The sequence below is a fragment of the Puma concolor genome, chromosome B1, assembly GCF_028749965.1.
Source record: "Puma concolor isolate L17-30 chromosome B1, mPumCon1.1.hap2, whole genome shotgun sequence".
Classification (NCBI taxonomy): Eukaryota; Metazoa; Chordata; class Mammalia; order Carnivora; family Felidae; genus Puma; species Puma concolor.
The window spans coordinates 24187883-24205482 of record NC_141670.1 but is presented as its reverse complement, the minus strand read 5'-3'; the positions used below and the strand labels follow the sequence as shown (position 1 = coordinate 24205482).

Below are 17600 nucleotides of genomic sequence, written 5' to 3'. Positions count from 1 at the left end.
GCAAGACAACAACAGCATGTCTGCACTCTGGAATAAGTAACTGGCTGGGGTAGGACCCTGGCTAAAAACACATCTATGTATCATTTTATGTTAAAGGTGGTTTAAGTATGAAGTTTATTTTATGTTTTTAAACAAGCATTTTAAGTTTTTAATTATTTTCATTGATGTATAATTGACATATAATTAGTTTCGGATGTGCAACATAGTGATTCAACAATTATATAAATTACAAAATGCTTCCCACAAGGGTACTATCACTAATCAAAGTTATTACAATATTACTGATTATAGTCCCTTTGTTGTTTTAATCTGTGACTTATTTGTTTTATAACCAGTGGTTTATACTTCTTAATCCTTCATCTATTTGCTGTGTTATGAATTTAACTAAAAAAATACATGCATGCATCTTTTTACATTAAAGCCTTGTATTATATCACTTTTAAGTACAAAGCTTAAAAACAATTCAAAGTAATTGAATTATTGTATTTAAGTATAGATTACATCAACCACATACAAAATTAAATAATCGTATAACCCACCACGTTGTTTAGAAAATAAAACTTTACAATAGAGTTCAAGCCTTCTAATGACCTTTTTCTAATCACTTTAACTTTAAAGTAATTACAATTATGAATTGCGTATAAACTTACCCATGAATTTCTTTATGCTTGTACTAGATACATCTCTATGATCATTAAAATATATGCTTTTGTACCTTTTTAAAATGGATCGTGCTATATATAATCCCTCTTCAACATTATTTTTTTACTAATGTTATTTGGAGATTCATTCATGCTTTATGGGCAGCTAGAATTTATTCATTTCACTACTAATCTCATTTATGACTATACCTCAATTTATAAATTTAATACCCTTTTGATGGACATGGAGATGGCTTTTATTTCCTTCTTATAAGAAAACACTGATTAAGCATTCTCGTCTATATTTCCTTGTGTATGTGTGAAAGGATTTCTCTAAGGTTTATACCTTGAGAGTGTAATTATAGATAGAAAACTAGGTTAGAATGTTATTAAAGTTAAATAAAGGGAACTGTACACTTAGATTATTGCATTAGTTCCTATTTGAAACTAGAGAAAGAATATGAAAATACTTAACGGACTGTCTACAAAGATGACTTTTTGGGCACTACACATACCTTTTATGCACTAAGACAAAAGCAGTTATTCCTCCTTGAATCCAGTCTGATATGTGAAGCCTACTGGATGGCACCTGCTATTTGACTGTTTTCAAAAGCGGTTCCTGAGCCTCACTGAGGTTATCTTTTTCATTAGGTACAGTTGTTTTGTTTGTTTTTTGTTTTTGTTTCTTTAACACGATACATCTGAGAACATCAATAAGGATATACTGTGGTACTGTATTAGAGAGGAATATGGAGAAAATGGCATTCCTTTTATGTTCCAGGTCCTATGCTAGAAGACTTATTTATAGATACCTTTTAATTAAGCCTTAAAACCCTATAATGCTAATATATAGCAATTTTTCTGCTTTGGAGAAATTATCCCAAGTCACAAAGCTAATAAATGAAAAGAGCATGGATTTTAACTCACATTTATCTCACAACACGGTATGAAGTTGACTTGTATAGATAAATGATGCTTTGGTAAACTTGGTTTAGTTACTAATGTCAATGGCAATGCATAACCTAAATAATTAATATAGGTTTTGTATATTAAAATCCTAACTATATTTCAAGAGTCCAATAAAGGCCAAATCTTGGAAGCTAGTGTCCCTGTGTAGACTGAGATTGTCCTTCCTATGTTCTTCTATACCAACATTTTTTGTATCTTATTGTGCCATACTGTAATTGTGCATTAAAACTATTAATATGATATCCCTCATTAGAAATTAAGTTTTTTCAAACGCTTCATTTAAAATGTGTCAATGGTATCTTCTAGTCACCATTTCTTAGCTAAAGTCCAGTCCCTAAGAGGTGGATGTGGGAAGGCACTGTATAAAGGGGAATGAATCCATTATGTATAGAAAACGAAAGCAAATAAGCAAGACACGGTTGTCATAGGGTATTGGGAAATCACATAGTAGGCATGCAGTAATAGAATCAGAAAGGAGAGAAAACAATGCATAAGCCAAGAAACACTTCAAGCACAAGGAGATTTTAGGAAGGGACCTAACATATCTTGGGGGAAATACAGGGCCCAAGCTCTTATGGAGCATAAAGTCAAGGCTACTCTTGCACAGGTAGCCTTAGAGTATATGCTTAGGCCGTGAGGTATCTCCGCCTCTGGGCCAAGGCAACCTTGATTCCTGAATACATCAGCTTTAGGGAAAAGCTGTGGGCTTTTTGGTCCACAAAAATACCTTGAAAACAACAGACACTCAGCAAACACAGCCATAGAATTTCAGAAAGAACACAAGGCAAAACCTTCATTTTTATAAGTGGTAACACCGAGAACCTGAGATGTTACGTTACATGAGCATGGTCGTGCACAAGTGAAAATGTCAAGGAAAGCTTGTCACATATAGATATTTTAGTTCTGTTCATTCAAAAACAATTTTTAACTTGCTTAAACTATTACTGGGGTGCCTAGGTGGCTCAGTTGATTAAGCGTCTGACTCTTGATATCATTCAGATCGTGCTGTCCTGGTCATGAGATCTAGCCCTGAGTCAGGCTCTACACTGACAGCATGGGGCCTGCTTGGGATTCTCTCTCTGCCCCTCCCCCTCTCACACATGCATGCACATTCTCTCTCTCTCTCTCTCAAAATAAACATTAAAAAAATACTACTAAAGAAGGTTTAGCAAACAAAGATGTAAAAGAAATGGCTTCTGACTTTAGCTTCAAATTAACAGGGTTTTTTTTTAACAATAATGGAATTTTAAACAAGGTTATTATAAAACTTTTAGGTTCTTTTAAAATAAATGTTAAATCTTCATTGACACTTACATAAATATAGAGAAATGTAAATGTGAGAGAGGAAGATGCAGAAATGGAGTTTAGATGAATTTTTCTTGCCCTTGACGTGAACTTGAGCTTTGTTAGCTGTACGGTACAATTTACCTTTCTTCTGTGATAGCAGGTTTTTATATATTATGGGCTTTTAAATAAAATAAATACTATATCCTGAGAAATTTTATTCTATTTAGTGATTAATCTCTTTAAGGTCAGGACCCCAGTCCTATCTTTGTTGTCCTCAGAACGCTATTCAATTTTTAACTACACTGCGAGTATTCAACACTTATATGATGAAATGATTTAGTTACACGTAACCTGCTGATCTTATTGTCAACATAAGATTGCCTAGCCATGTATCTCACCTTCTCGCATTGCTACCATGGTAAAAACAAAACAAAACAAAAACAAAAAGTCATTCAATGTCTTTAACAATACAGCCTAACTAAAGCTGAGAAATCATAGGGCTTACTTCCTGAGAAACTATTATTACTCTTTCCTTAGAATACACTACTCTCATTTGTCATACTTTTTTTTTTTCCTAAGAAACATATATCAAAAATGTTAATATAATGTTAGGATGTCATTTTCTGTATCAAGGAAGGCACAGGTTTACTTCTATGGAAGAGAATGACAAATCATCTTCATTCCATTGCCAACCCCAAATGATTGCCAGGGGCTGCATGGAGTGTTCTTTTTTGAGAGGAATTGTGAGGCCTACTGTAGACTCAGCAGGAAAGCATGCCAAGATTAATTATTGAGTCTGCCATGGACATACAGGAAAGTGGGTGTCAAGACATAAGTCATGAATCTTATCTGTACATTAGAGCTTGAAATATATCGTCATTTCACTTAGTAAGAGATAGATATGTTCTTATCAGATGAGAGTCCCATGGCATGTACGATGAACTCTAAAAATGTACACGGGACTTCTAGGAGACATGTTTACTACCTGTTCCAATGAATCGATAACAGGCCTCTAAAAGGACTGCCATTTTTCCAGGATACAATTATCAAAGTAATAGAAAGTAAAAAGCCAAGAGAATTATTTGCTACTTTTACTTAATCAATAATACTTAATAGTTAATAATAAAAATATTTAGTAATCAAAAAACAGTCTTAGAGAAACAGCTGTTACTTCTACTTAAACATATTCTGATGTGTCTCTCCATGTCAAAAAAGAAATCTTCCTTTTACAAAGGGGAAATGGACATTCAGAGAGGCCACTGCTTAACTCCTCAGCGTTCCACTATCCCTTTATTTCCAGAATAAGATCTGGGTTTGATTCCCAAACAGACCACTCAGTAGCAGTGACTATGGAGATCAAATTAACCAATAATAAATGTCGACATTCTCTGTTTGTACCAAAGGGACAAGAATTAATTCTAATATTACTATATACTGTCTGCTCTAACCCCTAATCTTGCTTTCCAATTTTGAACTGAATCTCAGTAATCTGAGTTCAATTCCTATTTCTAACTTTCCTGAATCTTTGTTTTCAATCCCTTGATTTTGGACTACATTCTGGCTCCAATTAACCTGCCAAAAAGATTCAGCAGAATGTTCACCCCTTACCTGGAAAAAGGTTTCCTTCAAATGTAACAGTCCGTAAGTAACAAGCAAATGCTGTCTTCATTAAAAACAAAAATATTTGGTGAATTCTAGAATTTTACTCACTCATGTTCCGTATCTAAGAAAAACAATCATAGAGATAATTGTTACTGCCAGATAGAAGCAATGTTCCTTTAGGAATTATGTAATGTGGCCATTTTGAGGAATAGGAGTAAAGACTACAATCCTCAAATTAGAAAACATCCTGGATTTTTATGCAGCAATTTAGAAAGAATTAGTGAAAAAAATGGAGGGTCGTGCTGACAAGGAAAGATGAAATAAGTGTTGCCTCTTAATTTCACATTTTTTTATTCACTTGGAATATGTCAGAAAACTTAGAACCATTCTTTATACCTCCCTCTAGATCAACACGACACCTAATTTATTAAGCAGCATGGCCAACTACACCTTTAAAATATATCATTAATGCAGCTATTTTTCTCCAACTTTCCTACTACCACCTAGATGCAGGACAAAGAGATGTAAGACTTACTAATATTGTTAAAATAACCTCTTTATTAGTCACCTCTCTCATACAATGTTCCATCACTTTCAATCTATTCCTTACCGAGCAATTTGGCTTACTTTCTATCTATATCTATACCTATATCTATATCTATATCTATATCTATATCTATATCTATATCTATATCTATCGATAGATAGATAGATATCTGATTATGCCTTTTTTTAATTTTTAACTCAGAATCAACAATGGTTTTCTTTTGCACTCCTTATTTGGTTTATAAATCCCTTAACTTGCAAAACTTCCTTACCCTCTAAGTTCTAACTCCAATGGTTTTGTTCCTCAACACCACAAAAAGCTTTACATCCTTGAGGACTTAATTCATGCCGTGCCAACTACCTGTTATGTCCCTGACTCAATCTCCCAGCACTGTGTCCCCTTCTCATCCTCCAAGTCTTCAGGTATCAACTTACCTGCCATGCTATGTGACTACAACACCTAAACAACCCCCATCCTCTTTCATAGATTCTATTTGATCTGTTATGATTCTTCCAGCAACTGCAATTAAAATTTACTATTTTCCCCCACTAAACTAAAATTTTCAGTGAGAAGGTGTAGAGATATTTTATTAACCATGGTACATCCTACCTCTAACAAAATGTCTGACACGTAATAAGAGTTAAATATGCATTTGTGGAAAGAGTGAATAAGAAGAAATCCTATGATATGGTTTCTTTGTGGTCACTGTTGGTGGTGGTGGCAGGGTTATTGTCATTAGTGATGGTGATGACTTCTTTGCTTATTTGTGGTAATTTTTTTTGTACAATGAGACTACTAAATATTAGAGATAATAGGTAAATTATTCAATAAGTGGAGAAGCCAAAATACAATTCAGCATCTGATGCCAATACCGCTGCTTCTAATAGTACATGATACTGTTTACATATTCATCATATACTAACAGAGCATAATGAAGTGGGAAAACTATTGGTCTATATTCCAACAGCCCTGGATTTAAAGTCTTGTTTCTCTATATATTGACTGTGTTTTATTTTCAGCTTTCTCATCTGTAAATCGGGTCTAATAACTTCTACCTATTGGTCCTCTTGTGGATATTGACCAAAATTATAAATAAAATAATAAATATAGCAATGGGCATATAGTAAGAACTAAATGAAATTGGATTTTGTCTCTTCTCTTCCTCAATGATCATCAGCATACATTTGGTCTCCTTTGGTTTTTGATCGCCAAAGTGTTAACTGTCCTTCAGACTACAATTTTCCAACACTGTTTTTTTTTTCTTTCCTGTTTTTTTTTTTAACCTCTGTACCAAAATAATCATTGCTTAAACATAACTTCCATGAAATCTCTTTTTCCTCCAAACTATATGGTGGACTTCACCCCTGTATACTATGAGTTCATTCGCTTTGATAATTCAATAATAGTTTATGTCTTGATTCAAAATAATCCATTTTCAAACAGACATCATTTCCTTCTCAATATGGTACATTGATTCTTCATAACATTTATGCAAGACAATTTGGCAGCAGTTATAAACCACATGCACTCTTGAATGCCACCCAAATTTCAATTTCAATTAACTATCCAAACTGTGAGTCCCAGCAAAATGCACAGGGTAGACAAATAAAGTGCCAATTATCAAATAGCTAGAAAGTATTACTGATCTCAACTTGTGGGACCTACATGATCAAGAGAAATGGAAAATGAAATATGTCCAAAAAACCAAGCTTGTCAGGCTTCTCTTGATTATGTGACCACTGACAGATGGAAACTCACATACACACTATACACAAGTGCCTCATGTAACTTCCTAAGTATATTGCCACAATATTATCGGAAAGATTTCAGAGTATTATTCTAAAACACTTATTTAAATTGTAGTTAAAAATCTAATTCTGACACTTGTAAAAGAGTAATTGTTCCTGCTATAAGGGACGGAACCAGATCCCTGATAGTTTCCAATGAATGATAAGGTTTATATGATCCTAAGAATGAGGATCATTGATCATTTTCAGCGGGAAAAGCACATACTTACTCCTTTGTCACTGGATTACTGTGCGCAGAACAAAAAGGTAATTACATTACAAAGACTCTAAAGGACTGCTTTTTAAAAATGAAGTGCCCAAACTGCAAGGTAGAGAGAAAATAACCTATAAATACAGGTTTCTACAGATTAAATCCAAACTCTAGTGCTTTATATGAGGTTTCTTTTTAAAAGTCTGGTAAATGCAAGCATATCACTTTAAAGTTTCGGGCTTGAAAAAAAAATGACAAAATGAAGATCCAGCCTTCCCCAAGATCGTTAATATTCCATGGCAATAATGGAATTCTCTGGACAATTTAGATGAAATTAAATTCAGGCTACCGACTAGCATTAAAAAAAACAGACTCAGAACAAATGATTCCACCTTTAAACTTCATTATGGACAATGAAGGGATTCTTTACTAGTGTTGTTTCTTCTGTTGTATATTGAAGTGATCAAATGTTTCTATTATGAACTACTTTTAAACATTTTAATTATGTATCATTTTATTTTTAGAAAAGACAATTTGAATATCTCAATGGCTGCCTTTAGTTAAATATAGGTTCCATCTGAGATTGGAATAATATGGAAATGAGCTCATTAATACTTAAGAGTAAACAGAGTTTTTCCTGTGGTGATATTTATTTCATTTTATTTATTTATTTATTCTCTTATTTTAATATTATATAATGTCAATGCTGGGATTATAATAAAATGGCTTAGTTTCTTGGTTGAAAACTGCCTTGGAACAGTACCAAATCGTGTTAAGAGAAGATTTCAATAGGTAATATCTGTCACCAATGTCTATAAGTCTCTATGAGATCCCTGGAAGGAAACTGTTAGGTAAATAATAGTATAATTTTCTTTGAAAAAGAGGTCTTACATAGGCCTCCTGGCATTAAAAAAAATAATAATACTATATGAAAAGGATAAACACTTAATTGAAGATATTGAGGTAAGTGTCATCCATTAATCAAAACTATATGAGGTTTAGAGATACAAGATTTGACCTTTCTGTTTAGCACTTTAAAAACCAGGATTTCTGGGGCGCCTGGGTGATTCATTCAGTTAAGCGTCTGATTCTTGATCTTGGCTCAGGTCACAATCCCACCATTCGTCAGTTCAAGCCCCTTATCTGGCTCTGTGATGACAGAGTGGAGCCTGCTTGGAATTCCGTCTCTCCATCTCTCTGCCCCTCCTCCTCTCAAAATAAGTAAATAAACTTTTTTAAAAATGAAAAATAAATAAAAACCAGGATTTCTGATACATCATTCCCAAACCTGGCATCCAGAAGTAAAGTCAAAGTTGAATTGATTTCCTAGAGGGTGATTAAGGGTGCTTTCTCAAAGAGAAGTTCATATATTTTTTGCATTTCTCTTTAAGTAGTACAATAAAGGAAGTAATCAGGAGACTAGAAGAAGAAATATGGTAAGCTGAGTTACCTAGCAATTACTTTTTTATTGCTTTATACATAATTGAGTATGGCAACTTTGAGCACCCTGATTTGTTTAATATCACTGAATAAACTCAAATGAAATAGAAAAAACCTTAAATTGGGGGCTTATCAATGTTTATGCTATATAGGTCTGCCCATCATGGGAACTTCAGCTGTAACGATTTTATTTAATTCAATTGGTATATGTCAAGGATATACCAGGTGTAAGCCACTGACCCAGGTCCTGCTGCAAATACACAGTGAGTAAGATATGTTTCTGGCTGCAAGGTAGGGACCAGTTTTTTTAATGGGGATAGAGGGTGCATACAGCCGACTATATTATAAGGCAGAAATTGTTTCTTTTTAAAAAGATAAGACACATCTGTTATAAGACCTTATAATATAGATATTGTCATAAGGAAGGGCAGATTCAAATGTGAAGGAATCAAGGGGAGAGGTGAGTGTTCACAGTTGTACAAACATGAACACAAAATATCTTCAGAAATTGAACTGTGAAGTTGAAAAATTAAATGTAAGATAGTCATAATGGCATTTTCATGAAATATTAATGGGAGTGCAACCCATACACTTCTAAACTTCAAATTAGTTAGTTCTTTTAAAAATTAAATTTGCTGAATTGTTTGATACTCTCAGCCACAAAAGACCAGCCTATTTTTAATTTTAACAATTAAAAAATAAGCACAAGCCAGGGAAAAGATATTCCATTTCAAAACAGTCAAATAATAATTATCACCTTGATAGAGATCCAGGGACTAGAATCCCCTATAATGTCTATTTTCTTCACTGTATCTTAATAATTTATATCTCATTTAAAAATCTCAGACTCAAAAATAAGACTTACTCTGGAATATCTAAAAACTGATTCTTCCCTCATTAATAGGTCTATCATTTTCTTTTCCTTTGGGAAATAATCTTCACGACCCCAAGTAGATAGATTAAGGGAATGTGTGTGTGTGTGTGTGTGTGTGTGTGTGTTACTCTGTATGTATGTAAGTATGAGATGGATTGGGGAAATCTCTGGAAAACAAAAAAGCCACTTAAAGGCATTAATGCTTTAAAAAATGTTTCTGGAAATAAAGATATTTCAGAGTTGTTTGAAATTCCATTTTTATTCATCTCTATACTAAAATTTATACAAATTAATAATGATTCATAAATGAATGGAACTAACACAAATTAATGAAGAGTCACACATCGATTCTGGGTGATTTGTTTTGTCCTTTGCTGAAAAATATTTTCAGCATACAACTCATTCAAATGCTAATGAGAAAATGAATTTCTTGGCAAACCTCTATTCTAGAAAAAAAATTGCAGTGGAATTCATTGGTGCAATATCATTCATAAAGAAACATTTTGACATGTAGCTAAAGTTCTAATATTACCTACCCTAACAAAAGATCAGAAACAATCCAAATCAGTGTTAGGGGAATGGTTTAACAAGTATTATATAGGAAGACAAATGATTACTAAGTAGCTATTAAGTAATTAAAAAGTTGTTTTTTGTTTTGGATTAAATTCAGTGGATTAAGTGCCCGACTTCGGTTCAGGTCATGATCTCACAGTTCATGAGTTGGAGCCCTGCATCAGGCTCTGAGCTATTAGCTCAGAGCCTGGAGCCTGCTTCAGATTCTCTGTCTCCCTCTCTCTCTGCCCCTCTCCCACTCCCACTCTGTCTCTCTCTCAAAAATAAACAAACATTGGGGCACCTGGGTGGCTTAGTTGGTTAAGCATCCAATGTCAGCTCAGGTCATGATCTCATGGTTTGTGGGTTCAAGCCCTGCAACAGGCTCTGTGCTGACAGCTCAGAGCCTGGAGCCTGCTTCAGATTCTCTGTCTGCCTCTCTCTCTGTACCTCCCCTGCTCACATTCTGTCTCTGTCTCTCAAAAATAAATAAACATTAAAACAAAAATTTTTAAAATAAACATTAAAAAATTAGTTTTGATGCAAATATGTCACTCATGAGAAAATTTAGTAAATATCAATATATGCATTATGCAAAAGAAATCTAATTATTAAATACAAATATATAAGTAAATATTATATATAAATATGTGTAAGTCATTTGGGATTTTTTTATATTCTTGGTAACTCCTGCTGCTCTAGGCCAAAGGGTCTATTTCTTCAAAGAAGGAAAGAAAGAAACCATTAAAAACAAGAGCAAGAACAATGAACCAAACAATATTCAGCCTTTAGCCTCCAAGTTAGGATTTCAGGACACAGTAGTCATGAAAATTTGTGTTTTATATATAAGAGGAAGGAGTGTTTTTTTTTTTCTTTTTTCTCCTAAGATAGGAGAGGAGGATTTAGGATTTATAGCCAAAAAGCTTGGATTAGTCAGAACCTAATGTATGTTTGTTTGTTTGTTTGTTTGTTTGTTAAGGACACTGAACTGCTAGAGTTCAGATTTTTTATGAGGATAGTTTCATGATAGCAGACAGAAGATTTAAGAAGAAAGTCTCCCTGATGTGGGGAAAGAAGTCCATTCAGAGGGTCAGGTAGACACAAGCAATAGAGGAACTGCACGGTGCACCTGCCCATGAGGACCTGCAAGGAGTGACTCTGTTGGAGGGGCACATGCTGAATGGATGTCCTCAACAGAGCCCTGGAGGATTTAGCAAGAGGTCACAGTGGAGTTTTTATGTTCTAACTAGAATCCAAATTTAGAATTTAATGTACATTGTTAGTCGCCTCTGGATTGAATTGACTGAAACTACCAAGTTTTCAAGTTTGCGACTGGAATCACACTTAGATGAGTCATTGACAGAAGAAATGGTAAAACAGGGTGTCATAACATAATCTCTTCAGATAAAATTTATAAAGCCTGTTCCTTTGGGACCATGAAATTCAGGTAGCTTGAACTGGAATGCATTCAATAACAATTTTAAGTTGACATAATCTTACAAATAGTATTTTGATTGTCACTGATGTAACAGGCACTGATGAGTTATTTGGTACTACCCCCCAGTCATTAAAAACAAATCTTCCTAAACCATAGTGCATTCAGAATTTGCAATGGTATATTCTGCTAGGCTGCATAAATACTACAAAAACCATGCTTCAATAATTACATTTCAAGACAAAGTTTGAAGGTATGATAATAATTAATAAAAAAAGAATGCAACAGCTTGAATAAACTTTTAAATTACCCATTTGAAACCCAATTTTAATTATGAAACTTGGCTTAGGGAAAAACTAAAATAGCCATTACCCCCTAACATAAATGAATCAAAGAGCTAATATTAAACCAGCTAGCAAATATACAAAGAAAGCCAGCATTCTACAAATGGCCAAGGACAAAAAGAGATTAGGGAGATGAAAGTAAAGTCATTTGCTGTGCAGTTGGCTGTAGGAAAAAGTAACTATCAGAAACTAATAAAATCTGAACTGAATTTTACTGAATCATTTGTAATTTATAAAGATTTGAAGGCATCTATTTAGAAAGGGTTTGGGGAAGATGAGATGAGCTCTACTCAGGTTGAGAAGGAGTCTATGAGATTGTTCATCTACAGCCAGGAAAAAAATCTAAATCAAAATGGTGACCAATTCACATTTTTTACGTGGTATCAACTGATACTATCAAAAGAAGCAAAAGTAGAAAATATCAAACACATGTACTTTTGCCATCAAGAAACTAAATGACCTGTTAATGACATTGAACCATTGATAGTTTTAAACTAAAAACACTGATAGTTTAAACTAGGTCACTTCAGCTGCTGCCTTCAGTGAGTACAAGTCCCTCACTGAACCTCATGTGACAATATACAGTAAGTTATGTGCCTAGTAATACATTTGACCATCAAGATTAAATTACACAAAATTATGTCATCTACTGCAGCCTTCCTAATACTTCCTAGATAAAATGTAGTATCAAGACTTTATAAGATGACCTGTTTCTTCCAGCTGAAGGAGTGGCTCAAGAAGGTGCCACGTCATGGAATCAGGCAAAAAATATGACTCACATGATGTCAAGGACTGAGTGACAGAGGCTAAGTCCCTGCTTTTAGAGAGACCATGGTCTTGAGAAGAAATGGACAAATAATTAAAAACAAATGTTCAATAGTAGAAACAAGTAGAAAGAACATAGAGAAGAACACAGGACATGACCGCTTTGCTTCGGTGAACACTTTCCAAATGGGGTTACAGGTAAGGTGAGACTTGAAGGAGTTCAAAAGGACAGAAGAGGGGCGCCTGGGTGGCGCAGTCGGTTAAGCGTCCGACTTCAGCCAGGTCACGATCTCGCGGTCCGTGAGTTCGAGCCCCGCGTTGGGCTCTGGGCTGATGGCTCGGAGCCTGGAGCCTGTTTCCGATTCTGTGTCTCCCTCTCTCTCTGCCCCTCCCCCGTTCATGCTCTGTCTCTCTCTGTCCCAAAAATAATAAACGTTGAAAAAAAAATTAAAAAAAAAAAAAAAAACAAAAGGACAGAAGAACATTCAGAATGAAGTAACTGCATACAGGTGTGAAGGAGCACAATGCATTTGAAGACCTGTAGATGGTTGGTTATCACTTGGAGAATTGAGTGTTTCCATGGTAGGATTTCTTTCTCTGTCTTTACTGAAGTTTCTATTAACAGGCGCTAGCCAACTCAGATTCAATCGTGCTGTTAAATAAAGAAGTCCTTAAAACAGACCAAATGTCCCATGCTCAAATATCTATGAAAAGAGAGCAATGTGTCAAAAAAAACACAATGCAAGGCATAGGACCCAGTGAAATAGGGTCTTTAAAGGGAGATTAAATATCTATGCTTTATTTCCATAAAGTTTTCTTTCAAAGTGGTTATTAAATAGCTTACATAATTATATTCAAAGCATTTTGATGATGTGATAAATATATTATTTATCTTTGGACATTTCCCTATTCTTTCACTATTCCTCACACCTCTCTCCAAAAGCCCAGAAAAGATTTCACACAGACTTGGTGTGGGGTGAGTATGTGTTAAAGTAAAGAACATATGCACAATAATTAATCTATAGTTTTAGACTCTGTTTACTTTCCAGGACAAAACAAGTGAATATAAAGACAGGAATTTAAGAAAAACACCTCAATCATTTAACAAAAGTCTAAGTGAAAGACAAAGTAACATACAAAATTAAAGTTACCCTTTGAATTGAAAATAAATTTCCCCAAACAACCTTGAAGAATTAATCCATTTTTAAAACAGTATAGAGAAGTATAAAAAATAGAAAGTGAAGCACATATTCTTTTCTACATAGCAAAACAATGAATATAGGATATATGCCCTGAGACCACCATATATAAATTTACAATTCTTACCCCTCTCCACTCAACGCGCGCACACACACACACACACACACACACACACACACACACACACACAAAGCAAGTAACATGAAAAAAAGGTCTGTATATAAATTAAGAGAGGAAACATGGTTATATTTTTCTATTTACATGAACGTCAATTTATACAGAAAGATATTTATGGCTTTTTGTTTTCTAATATGTATTACTAGAGAATACTTGAAATGCCCTTTTTTGTGAATGGCAGTTTGACCCAGTAAAATTCAACTTCCAAACTTTGGTCAAACATCTTTGATTCTGCTTCATTCTGATTTGGTATTACAGGTGGTTTATAGCTGGTGCTATAAAATGCTTGAGGAAAAGAAAGTGTGTACATGAAAGTGAAAGTGAAATAGCATGTAGGTATAAAAGAAACAACAGACTAGTGTGTATTCAATAAGAGAAGAGAATTAAGAAAATGGGGGCTGAAGATACATTTGAAACCCACAGCATCTAATAAATGGTACAATGTACAAAAAATGTACAGTAAAATATGTGGAGAAATACATAATAGGCATATTAATTATATCTACTATTGTTGAACATTACAATGTTAAATGACCCAATTATTACACATTTTATCATTTCGTATAAAGTTTTTCATAAATATTTTAATATAATTATAATGACCTTAATGAAAATTATATTTAAGATAATATAAAAAGTCATTTAAAATAGGTATCATTATGATAATAAAGGAGAAAAATCATGCTCCTATTCACATTTGGCCACTGTCTCACAAAAAACAGCATGAAAGTATAGAACGGAAGATAGGTTGAAAACCTCATTGTTTTTCCTTCATAAATGATTAATTCTAACATGACTTCTACTGTCACATCTGAAGAAAATAGTAAAAGTCGTGATACCTGAGTCTTTTTCAAACAGAAAATGTTAAGCATCAGATTTTTCTTAAAACTAGAGTTTCAAATATTCTTTTTTCAAAATTTGGAGTTGCGTATAAAGAAATCCATTTTATACCGTGACTCCGCGAATATTTACAAGTATGCGTATTTATTTCAAACTAGTATGCGTGCAGGGCTCCTGGGTGGCTCAGTCAGCTAGGTGTCCGACTCTTGATTTCAGCACTGACAGCGCAGAGCCTGCTTAAGATTCTCTCTCGTTCTCTCTTTCTGCCCCTCCCCCACTGTCTCTTATGATTGCTCACTCTCTGTCTCTCTTTCTCAAATAAACTTAAAAAAAAAAAAAAAAAAACACTAGTATGTGTGCATGTGTCTATTCTATCCCATATCCTGTTTCATTCTATTTTATTTGAAGTAATTTCTGGTTTCAACCCATCCAAACAATTACATGACCCACTGAAAGGTCAGCTGTGTAGTATTAAAAAAACAAAAACACAAAAAACAAAAAACATTGTGCTAGACTGAAGCAAAATAACAGGGGGATATGTACTCTGCAATAGTTGCCCCACAATTAATCTTACCAGCTTCATATATCACCAATCTATTTTTACATTTTAACAAGGAGGTTTAAGTGGTGATAAGTATCCACTGCTTAATTTGAAAAATCTTATAAAATCAATGTTATCCAAATATCAAAATCATGTAATGAAAAACTTATGTAATCCATGCAAATTTTCTGAAACACCTTCCAAAAGTGCTATCTAAACTGTCTTTTTTCACCAGATTTTTAAAATATTTACTTAAATTCTAAAGTTAGTTAACATACAGTACAATATTGGTTTCAAGAGTAGAACCCAGTGATTCATCATTTACATATGACACCCAGTGCTCATCTCAACAGGTGCCTTCCTAATGCCCATCATCCATCCAGCCCATCTCCCACCCACCTCCTCTCTAGCAACCCTCAGTCTGTTCTTCATATTTAAGAGTCCAAGAGACTCTTACCATAACCAAACTGTCTTCTTAAATAACCTCACTGTGGTGGAATTGACCACTATTTAAGATAATTGACTGTTCTGCAGGAGACCTTTAATTTGTGACCATATTTTACTTTAGAACCTTGAGAACAACCAATAAATAGCATTGTCAAATTCAAAGAAGAGTAAAACTCAAACTGTATTGTTTACAGCTTAAAAAATGCATAAACTCGGGGCGCCTGGGTGGCGCAGTCGGTTGAGCGTCCGACTTCAGCCAGGTCACGATCTCGCGGTCCGTGAGTTCGAGCCCCGCGTCGGGCTCTGGGCTGATGGCTCAGAGCCTGGAGCCTGTTTCCGATTCTGTGTCTCCCTCTCTCTCTGTCCCTCCCCCGTTCATGCTCTGTCTCTCTCTGTCCCAAAAATAAATAAACGTTGAAAAAAAAAATTAAAAAAAAAATGCATAAACTTTACCTTTATAAATTGTCTGAGTAATTTTCACTAAAAAGGGAATTTTATTGATTGCTACATCTATCCTTCCACTCTGTCACTCTCTTTATTTGTACATTGTCCTTCACAGACATGTATGAAAATATTTTAACCTTTTCCCTCATGGTGAACACTGGGCTCTTAGAGGATCATGGGTCTTGGCAGAGTGACAAACTGAGCACTCTTTTTCTATAATGAATGAGACCAGCGCAGATCTTGGTATTCTAGATGTAACAAAAAGGGACATCGCTCTGCTCCAGAGACGAGAATTGTAAGCTCTTTTTGTAGATACTCGGTGAAAGTTGGGGGGATATGGTTTAACTTACTGTCTTTATTATTCTATGCCTATTTGTTTCATTCTCTTTATTCAGTAAAATGGAGGATTTTTGAACAGAGGAATAATGTGATCTGACTTAGATCATTATTAAGTAATCAGACAGAGATGCTGAAGGTTTATCCTGGGTAATACCCATAGAGGTCATGAGAATTAGATTAAGATATACCACATTTTATAGATATACCCCAAGTTTTTTTTTTAACCAATTGAACGGGGGGGTGGTGTGAGTAAAAGAGAAGTCAAATATAACACAAGCATTTGATCTAGGCAAATGTAATGATTGGGTAAGTATAAACTGAGATGGAGAATACTGGGATGGAAAATGTTCTGTTTTGTCTTTTAGATGTCCAAGGGGCTATATGAATCTGGAGTTCAGTAGAGCGATATGGTGTATAGATGTAATTTGGAGCTACAAATCGTCATACTGGTGATGTTTAGAGATCTAAGGATGGAGGACGTCATCAGAGTTTGTAGAGAAAGAGAAGAAATGAAGCCCATGGAGCCCTCTAAAGAAAAGAGGTTTGGAAGGATGAAACCAGCAGAGGTGACTAAGGAGGGGACTAATCAGCAAAGGAGGACAAAACTAACAAAAGATTAACTGGTGAATTTGGTACATGTGTTGTCTGTCAATGTAATAAAGAAACGGTATCAAGAAGGGGAGCGAGCAACTATCAAATGCAGCTGATGCCTATTGGGAATTGACCACTGGATTTAACATGAGCCTTTCCTAGGAGTTTCTTGAGGGCAGGACTTACAATTTTGTTTCTTTGTCCTGTAATCCAGTAGAGAATTTCAAAAAGTCTACGGGCAGTGTTCTTTCCATCACAAATCCTGATTCTTTAGGTGAAGTGCTATCAGAATACAGAGAAGTTCAATTAGGTAGACCATGCAAATTTTAAATAATAGTGTTGTTGTTTATGGGTTTTTTCTTGGTTTTGTTTTGTTTGAAATAAATATTTAGTTATTCAAGATAGACTACAAGCCAGTAAAAAAAGTAGTAGGAAAATAATCTAGGTGACCGTTCAAAGTTGGCAAGAGCCTGGTGTAACAGTTAAAGGAAGAAAACGATGATGTTATGTGAGAACAGTGTAAACGAAACACAACAGGAAACTGGAAGACTAATGGTGCCAATAATA

At 34.6% G+C, this 17600-nt stretch overlaps 1 protein-coding gene across 5 annotated transcripts in view; it reads right to left on the bottom strand.

Moving 5' to 3' along the window:
* SGCZ (sarcoglycan zeta) overlaps window positions 1-17600 on the bottom strand; it is a 1128389-nt gene that overhangs the window by 536511 nt on the left and 574278 nt on the right. The window lies entirely within an intron of this gene.